Here is an 8,966-nt window from a genome sequence, read left to right as displayed (position 1 = left end):
CTTACAATTACTCATTTAGGGAACGTTTGAAGTTACAATGACTCTGAAAAAGGGACTTGTGGCCATTTTTCACGCTTATGACCCTTGCAGCATCCCCAGGGTCACGTGATCAAAACTGAGACGCTTGGCCACTGGCTCATATTTATGACGGTTGCAGGGTCCAGGGCTCATGCGATCCCCTTTTGCGACCTTCTGACAAGCAAAGTCAATGGAGGAGCCCAATTCACTTAGCGACCATGTTACTAACTGGACAATTGCAGTGATTCGCTTAACAACTATGGCAAGGTAGGTCATAAAATGGGGCAGACTTAACAACTGTCTGGCTTAGAATGAAAACGTTGGGCTGAATTGTGGTCATACGTCAAGGATCACCTGTATTTCATCTTGCTATTTTTCCCCAACACAGCAACACGGGTTTTCACTGAGACAGGTGCATCTACTCTGGATCCTGGATCCTTTGCCCCATCTCTGATATTACAGTTGTTTTTAAGAATGATGGATAGAAATCTGCAAGTTGCAATTTCCTTGCCATGTGTGTTCTGCAGTAATTAAAATTTGCATTTGAAATAATGGAATAGAATAAGAATAGAGGGGGAGGGGGAGGGGAGGGGAGGGGGAGGGGAGGGGAGAGGAGAGGAGGGAAGAGAAGAGAAGAGAAGAGAAGAGAAGAGAAGAGAAGAGAAGAGAAGAGAAGAGAAGAGAAGAGGATTGGAGGCGGCTATTTTAAATGTTGGGCTTTCTGCAGGTATTCCTGTTGTAACAGTAACAGTATCAGAGTTGGAAGGGACCTGGGAGGTCATCTAGTCCAACCCCTTGCTCACGTAGGAGACCTATACTAGGGATTCAAACTGCCAAATTGCCGACCTTTCTCATCTTTTCTACTGCCTTCTATTATTGGCATCATTATTATGATGATTATTCTGTTGTTTTGCATATACATTGAGAGCTTCTGAGTTCTACACCATAGTCAAATTCCTTGTATGTCTAATAACATTTGGCCAAATATTCTATTCTATTCTATTCTATTCTATTCTATTCTATTCTATTCTATTCTATTCTATTCTATTCTATTCTATTCTATTCTATATTCTATTCCATTCCATTTTCTATTCTATTTTCTATTCTATTTTCTATTCTATTTTCTTTTCTTTCTATTCTATTCTGTTCTATTCTGTTCTATTCTGTTCTATTCTCTATATTCTATATTCTATTCCATTCCATTCCATTCTATATTCTATTCTATTCTATTCTCTATATTCTATATTCTATTCCATTCCATTCCATTCTATATTCTATTCTATTCTATTCTATTCTATTCTCTATATTCTATATTCTATTCCATTCCATTCTATTTTCTATTCTATTTTCTATTCTATTTTTTCTCTATTCTATTCTATTCTATTCTATTCTATTCTATTCTATTCTATTCTATTCTATTCTATTCCATTCCATTCCATTCCATTCTATTCTATTCTGTTCTCTATATTCTATATTCCATTCCGTTCCGTTCCGTTCCGTTCCGTTCCGTTCCGTTCCGTTCCGTTCCGTTCCATTCCATTCCATTCCATTCCATTCTATTCTATTCTATTCTATTCTATTCTATTCTATTCTATTCTATTCTATTCTATTCTTCTGTTCTGTTATACTCTGTTCAATATTCTGTTCTGTTCTTGATGCTTCCCCCCTTTTTTTTCTGAAATAGACTTGCAGGAGCAGCTTACAAACACAAGGGGGCGCACCTGTACCTCAGACTGCTACAGCCACCCTTTTGATTGATGATGTGAATTTCGAATTTCCCTCCGGAATTGCTATAACAGGAGAAATTTTTGTTTGTCTGTTTGTTTGTCCAGAGACATTTCTCTTCAGCACTTAGCGATCCTTGGCTGATCTCAGAAAGCTAAGCAAAGGCAGGCTGGTACATCTTTGGATGGGGGACCACTCAGAGATCCTACAGCTATAGACTGGGAAGAATATCATCTCAAAAAAGCACCTTCAGGACAACCAAGGAGCTTCTTCGGTTCTGACTGAATGGTGGAGAACGGAAGAAGAAGAAGAAGAAGAAGAAACTGAGGAAGCTTCTTGGAGGAGAAGCGAAACGTCTTCAAGGAAAAACAAAGGAAGTCCAGTTGCCTTTTGAAAAAAAAAAAGCATTTTTGGGGTCTCTGCCTTGATTTTGTTGGTCAAAGGAAACTTGAGCAGATTTTCAAGATGTTGTTGTTTTATTGTTGTTGTTTTCAACAATTGCATTGTTGAAATTCCAGTTGCATTCCTGACACCCCAGGGTTCTCTACCTGGTTGCTGGGTGGGCGTGGCCTAGTTGGCCTCCTGCACCACCGGGAGGGAGGTGTTTTTGCCCTCCCCGGACTCTGGAGGCTTTCCTCGAGCCTCCAGAGGGCGAAAACAGCCTCCCCAGGCTCCGGAGGCCCTCTGGAACTTCCGGTAGGCCCATTTTTTGCCCTCCCCGAGCCTCCACATGCACCCTGCGCTTACCTGCATCCAAAACAGGCCGCGTGGGGACTCCGGGGAGGGGAGGGGTGGGGTGGGTGGGGCCAGCCAGGAGTGGGATTTGGGGGGTTCTCCGAACTGCACAGAATCTTAGCTAGAGGTTCTCCCGAATCCCTGCGAACCCCCAGCAGCCCACTCCTGTGAAGGTTTAACATGATGTTGTGGCCCGTCAGCAGCCTGTGCAGCTAGTAGCTGATTCAGACAGTGAGGAGGCTGGTGTGGTGCTGTGCCAGCAGCCTGTGCAGCTGGCACTCGAATCAGACATTGAGGAGGCTGGAGAAGATGTGGTGCCAGAGGCAGGGATTCAGCCAGGGCCTTCAGAACCTCCAGAAGCTCCTATAAGTGAAGAGGAAGAAGAGGAGGAGCCTCTTCTTGATGCACGAGTGTGCAGAGCTGCCAAAAGGCAGGAGTGGCTCCTCAGGAGGAGGTCTCCTCGAGAGTAAGGCTTAGGGCTAATTGGTCCCTCCCTTAGCCTATTTAAGGAAGAACAATGACTGAGGCAATTTGCAGGGAACAACTTCGTTCACTCTCCTTCGCATCTTGATCTTAGTGCTCTTACCAGTTTCCTGCAAATTGCTTCAGGGCTTTCTGCCAACCATAGTAAGATTACGATTATTTATTCTTTGGATTCTTGTAGGCTGTTAAGAAAGTTAATTAACAGCCTTTGTTTGAAAAAGACTGATTTTATTTTAGTAAACTAAGGTTTGTACTGACTTTGTGTGTGCTGCGTTCTTTGGGGTCAGAACACATGAACTCATCTAAAAGGAGACTAGAATCATAGGGCTGGAAGGAACCTTAGAGGTCTTCTAGTCCAGCCCCCTGCTCAAGCAGGAGATCCTATACCATTTCAGACAAGTGACTGCCCAGTGATGACACACTAACAACTTCTGATGGCAGGCTGTTCCACTGGTTAATTGTCCTCACTGTTAGGAACTTTCTCTTTAATTCCATGTTGCTTCTCTCCTTAATTAGTTTCCCTCCATTCTTTCTTGTCTTGCCTTCAGGTGCTTTGGAAGATAAATTGACTCCCCCTCTTCTTCTTTGTGGCAACTCCTCAAATACTGGAATACTGTTATCATGTCCCCCCCTAGTCCTTCTTTTCTCTAGACTGGCCAAACCCAAATCCTGCAGCCGTTCTTCGTATGTTTTACACATGTTGCAGGCCTTTCATCATCTTAGTTGCTCTTCTTTGCACTTTTTTTCCAAATACCTTATACAATCCCATTGAATCTTTTTTTTTTTTAAAAAAAAAAAGCTCCAAGTATGGAGCACCCACATCTCTGCAGGACAAGGCTGTTCCATTGGTTCTTTGTTCTTACTATCAGGAAATTTCTTCTTAAAATCCATGTGGGAGCTCCCTTCATTATTTATTTATTTATTATTTGAACTTCTATGCCGCCCTGTCTCCGAAAGGACTCAGGGCGGCTCACAACCATAAAAACAAGCAAAATCAATCTTAAAAATACCCAATGAGATTATAAAAAGACCATTAAAATCCCCTTTAAAACCCTCTTCAGTCCAAACTAGCCTGACGAAATAACCATGTTTTAAGATCACGGCGGAAAGAGCGAAGGTCAGGGGCCACCCGGAGCCCCAGGAGGAGCTGATTCCACAGGGTAGGTGCGCCCACAGAGAAGGCCCACTCCCTAGGGGTCGCCAGCCGACATTGTCTGGCCGACGGCATCCCAAGGAGGCCCTCCCTGTGGGAACGCACCGGGCGATTGGGAGCTGTCGCTGGCCGCAGATGGTCCGCCAAAGACCCCGATCCTAAGCCATGTAGGGCTTTATAGGTAATTACCAGCACCTTGAATCTCACCCGGAGGGCAACCGGTAGCCAATGCAGGTCCCGCAGGAGAGGTGTAACATGAGAGTGTCGGGACACCCCCATTACTACCCGCGCGGCTGCATTCTGCACCATCTGAAGCCTCCGAGTGGTCTTTAACGTGACTTCTTATGTCTAAGGGGTTCTTGATGCTCTCTGAGCTTGGTTGTTTCATTACCCAACTAAGTAATATCATCAGGGCTTGAAGGAAATGACGAGTATATAAAAAAGAGAGGCAAACCCCACTCCCTTCTAGCACTGATGACGTTACTTAGTTGGGCAATAAAACGTCTGCAAGGAAACCACCATGCTCAGAGAGCACCAAGGAGCCCAAAATTCAACCCTGAGCTGCAAACACTCTCCTCTATTAGTGCTTCTTATGTCTCTTTCAAATACCATCCAGCTGTATTGTTTGAACCCAGGGCCTACCTAAATAGCAGCATCAGACCTGATTATTATGTGGGTGGGATACCCACAGGAAATCCTACAGCTCTAGGCTACACAGGAAAGTCAGAAAACAACTTAAAAAGTACTAATTAAGTTCCTTTTATATATATATGTGTGTTATGTGTGTTTTTCTTCTAGCCAGGTTTTCCCTTGGTTACATATATATATATATATATATATATAAAATATATATATATATATATATTATTTTAAAAACATCATTGATGGATTGATGGTACATCAGAGGTTTTTCCTTGAAGACGTTTTGCTTCTCGTCCAAGAAGCTTCCTCAGTCCTTCTTTGGTTCCATTCTCCACCATTCAGTCAGAACCAGAGGTGGGTTTCAGCAGGTTCTGACCAGTTCTGGAGAACCGGTAGCGGAAATTTTGAGTAGTTCGGAGAACCGATAGTAAAAATTCTGACTGGCCCTGCCCCCATCTATTCTCTGCCTCCCAAGTCCCAGCTGATCGGGAGGAAATGGGAATTTTGCAATATCCTTCCCCTGGATAGGGGAGGGAATGAAGATTTTACAGTATCCTTCCCCTGGAGTCGGGTGGGAATGGAGATTTTACAATATCCTTCCCCTGGAGTCGGGTGGGAATGGAGATTTTACAGTATCCTTCCCCTGCCACGCCCACCAAGCCACACCCACAGAATTGGTAGTAAAAAATTTTGAAACCTACCACTGGAATGGAGATTTTACAGTATCCTTCCTGTGGATTGGGGTGGAAATGGAGATTTTACAGTATCCTTCCCCTGCCACGCCCACCAAGCCACGCCCACCAAACCATGCCACACCCACCAAGCCACGCCCACAGAACTGGTAGTAAAAAAATTTGAAACCTACCACTGGAATGGAGATTTTACAGTATCCTTCCTGTGGATTGGGGTGGGAATCGAGATTTTACAGTATCCTTCCCCTGCCATGCCCACCAAGCCACGCCCACCAAGCCATGCCACACCCACCAAGCCACGCCCACAGAACTGGTAGTAAAAAAATTTGAAACCCACCACTGATCAGAACCGAGGAAGCTTCTTGGACGAGAAGCGAAAGGTCTTCAAGGAAAAACAAAGAAAGCCCATTTGCCTCTTGGGGGAAAAAAAAGCACATTTGGGATTTCAACGTCGATGAATATTTTATGTTGGGAAATTAAATAGGCTTGTTTTGCTCTGCCTGCAGAAAAGGGGTTTTCTCCCCCCTCCTTTAACGGAAACTCCTGACTCTGTTACTTCTACCGTTCTTTGTTTGCGTATTTGTTTCCTTTTTCTTTTCTTTTTTTTCATGCAAGATAACTTTAATGAGCAATAGTAATTAAATTGAGAATTTTGCCCCAATGGTGGCTGCGATTCTCGCGCTCTCCTCCAAGCACCGAGGAAGGGAAGAACTACAGTAAATCATGAAAAACCACTAATTAGTGTAATTTGCATACGCAGACCACTTGTGGCTCAGTAGTGGAAGGTGGAGACCACGTTTTGTCTTGATCGATGTGCATATAAAGAAAACATTAAGAAGAAAGCGGAGCTGTTCACTGGTTTTAAGGAGCGGAGCTGGCATTTTTTTAAAAGAGAGGTTTTAGAGGAGTGTGGCGGTAGCTGGAACTGGGTACGTCTAGTGTGATGAAAAGAAGGACTAGGGGAGACATGATAGTAGGGTTCCAATCGGGGGTGAAAGAACCTTGATGGTACAGTGGTTAATGCACCCTGTTATTAACACAGCTGCCTGCAATTTCTGCTGGTTCGAATCTCTCCAAGGCTCAAGGTTGACTCAGCCTTCCATCCTTTCTAAGGTAGGGGAAATGAGGACCCAGTTTGTGGGGGCAATAAGCTGACTTTGTATAAAAAAAATATACAAAAGAATGAAGGCTATTGCTTAACACATTGTAAGCCGCCCTGAGTCTCCGGAGAAGGGCGGCATATAAATCAAATTAAAAAAAAAAAAAATGCTCCCGGTTCAGACCGGATCGCCCGATCCGGTAGCGATGGAGGCGGATGGTTCGGAGAACCAGTAGCAAAAATCCCTGGCCCCACCCCGCACCCCTTGGGCCGAAAAAATGCTTTTAAAAGTAAAAAAAAAAAGCCTCTGATGATCACACGGCTCAGCTCGGATCGTCAGAGGCTTTTAAAAGAAAAAAAACCCCTTTTTTTCCTTTTAAAAGCCTCTGACGATCCAAGCTGAGTTGCCTGATCATCAGAGGCATTTAAAAGAAAAAAAGCCTCTGACAATCGGGCAACTCAGCTGGGATCGTCAGAGCCTTTTGAAAGCATTTTTTTTACAACCTCTTCGCCGAAGAGGTTGTAGAAAAAATGGTTTTAAAAGTAAAAAAAAAAAAATTGGCCACGCCCACCCAGTCATATTACCCTCCCCCCCACCAAGCCACGCCCACAGAACCGGTTTCACCACTGGTTCCAATATCTCAGGGGTTGCCACAAAGAAGAGGGAGTCAAGCTATTCTCCAAAGCACCTCACTGCAGAACACAAAGTAATGGATGGAAACTAATCAAGGAGAGAAGCAACCGAGAAGTAAGGAGAAATTTCCTGACAGCGAGAACAATTAACCAGTGGAACAACTTGCCACCAGAAGTTGTGGATGCTCCAACACTGGAAGTTTTTAAGAAGAGATTAGGCAACCATTTCTGTGAAATGATATACGGCAGTGATGGTGAACCTTTTCCAGACCAAATGCCCAAAGCGTGTGCCCGAACCCCCAAAATCAGGGATGAAATCCAGCAGGTTCTTGAAAACCAGTAGCGGAAATTTTGAGTAGTTCAGCGAACTGGCAAATACCGGCTCTGGCTGGCCCCAGAGTGGGGTGGGAATGGAGATTTTGCAGTAACCTTCCCCTGCCACGCCCACCAAGCCATGCCCACCAAGCCACACCACGGCCACTAAGCCACGCCCACAGAACCGGTAGTAAAAAAAAAAAATTGGATTTCACCACTGCTCAAAATGCAATGCGCGTATGGGGGCTCCCGCACGCCCCATGCCCCTCGCACATGCATGGCAGAGACCCGAAGACCAGCCGGCCGGCGCACATGCGCAGCAGAGCTGAACTGGGGCAAAGGTTCGCGTGGCAACAGAGAGGGCGCTGAGTGCCACCTCTGGCAAGCGTGCCATAGGTTCGCCACCACGGCTATAGGGAGCAGGGGGTTGGACTAGAAGACCTCCAAGGTCCCTTCTACTACCGCTAGCCTGATTGATCGATCGATCGATTGATTGAGGTTGTGCATAAAAAGTGTGCAAGGAACTTGTGAATGCTCCAACACTGGAAGTTTTTAAGAAGATGCTGGATAACCATTTGTCTGAAGTGGTGTAGGGTTTCCTGCCTAAGCAGGGGGTTGGAGTAGAAGATCTCCAAGGTCCCTTCCAACTTTTTTTTTTTTTTGCCCAGTTTCTCCCTTCCTCCCTTCCTTCTGTCTCACCTTAAATCTCTGACTCGTTTTTTAAAAATCCCTTTAAATTGCCTCCTTAACCAGGTTTTTTTCTTCTTCTGCCTAGCTGGGGCTTCTAAGCTTGGTCTCTTTGGGTCGAGCTTAGTCAGTGCCTTGTCTGACGATCTAGATTTCTCTCACCCTTCAACTCCATAGCTGTTCTGTCCCCAACCCCACGCACACACACACCAACAGACGTTCAGGAGTTAAAGACCAAACCGGCCGGCAAAATCCTTTTCCTTATGATAACAGAACTTGGCAACAACCTCGTGGCTGCCTGCCAAGAGTTTATTATTTACAAAGAGGAGAGATAACTTCTCCCCACTTCTGATACATCAAAGGAAAGCAGCTCAATAATTACGGAATTAATCAAGTCCAGAGATACTCCAGCAAAGTCTTAAAGCAAAAGTCCGGCAATGCAGAATGGCGTGGAAGCTTTCAGCTTTGTTCGTCACAAGGTTTGACTGGCCACCACGCTCCCTTTTATATCCTGTGGGGTGTGGTCCAGTGACTCAGCTTAATCTCGGGCACGCCCTTTCTTCTGTTGCGCGCGCTTATCTCTGCGACGCTGGCGTGGATCCAGCCAAGACTCATTACCCTCATCACTGTCCATCTGTGGCTGCGTGGACGTGCTTGGCCCCGGCCCTATCTCTTGCCCTTCGGTGGACACCGAAGGCATTGCCAGAGAGGAGGGTCCTGGAGTGGGAGGCCTTGCCAACTCCTTTTCTTCACTCTCAGAGTCCTCTCCTGACGATGACACAGG

Source organism: Pituophis catenifer, unplaced genomic scaffold (assembly GCF_029215685.1).
Source record: "Pituophis catenifer annectens isolate HBS135680 unplaced genomic scaffold, rPitCat1.0.hap2 SCAF_1, whole genome shotgun sequence".
NCBI classification, from domain to species: domain Eukaryota; kingdom Metazoa; phylum Chordata; class Lepidosauria; order Squamata; family Colubridae; genus Pituophis; species Pituophis catenifer.
This window is presented reverse-complemented; position numbering follows the sequence as displayed.